We start from the raw sequence: 262 nt of genomic DNA, 5'->3' as shown, positions 1-262 counted from the left end.
TCTCTCTCTCTCTCTCTCTCTCTCTCGCTCGCTCTCTCTGCACATGAATGGGGGACGGCGAATAGGCATGCGTACGTGCATATACGCACACATCACATACACACAACTTGAAGCGCATCTGATAATTACAAGCCAACATTTGACGTCCTACAAAACACAAAATTATGTCTAAAAAATGTTCCTATTGGCTACCCGACCCATTCCTCCAAAATGCCAAAGTCTCCAAATGCCCGATGACCTATATCGTAATGCAAATACGGAA

The sequence above is a fragment of the Aplysia californica genome, unplaced genomic scaffold (assembly GCF_000002075.1).
Source record: "Aplysia californica isolate F4 #8 unplaced genomic scaffold, AplCal3.0 scaffold00034, whole genome shotgun sequence".
Taxonomy (NCBI): domain Eukaryota; kingdom Metazoa; phylum Mollusca; class Gastropoda; order Aplysiida; family Aplysiidae; genus Aplysia; species Aplysia californica.
Note: the sequence above shows the minus strand (reverse complement) of the source record.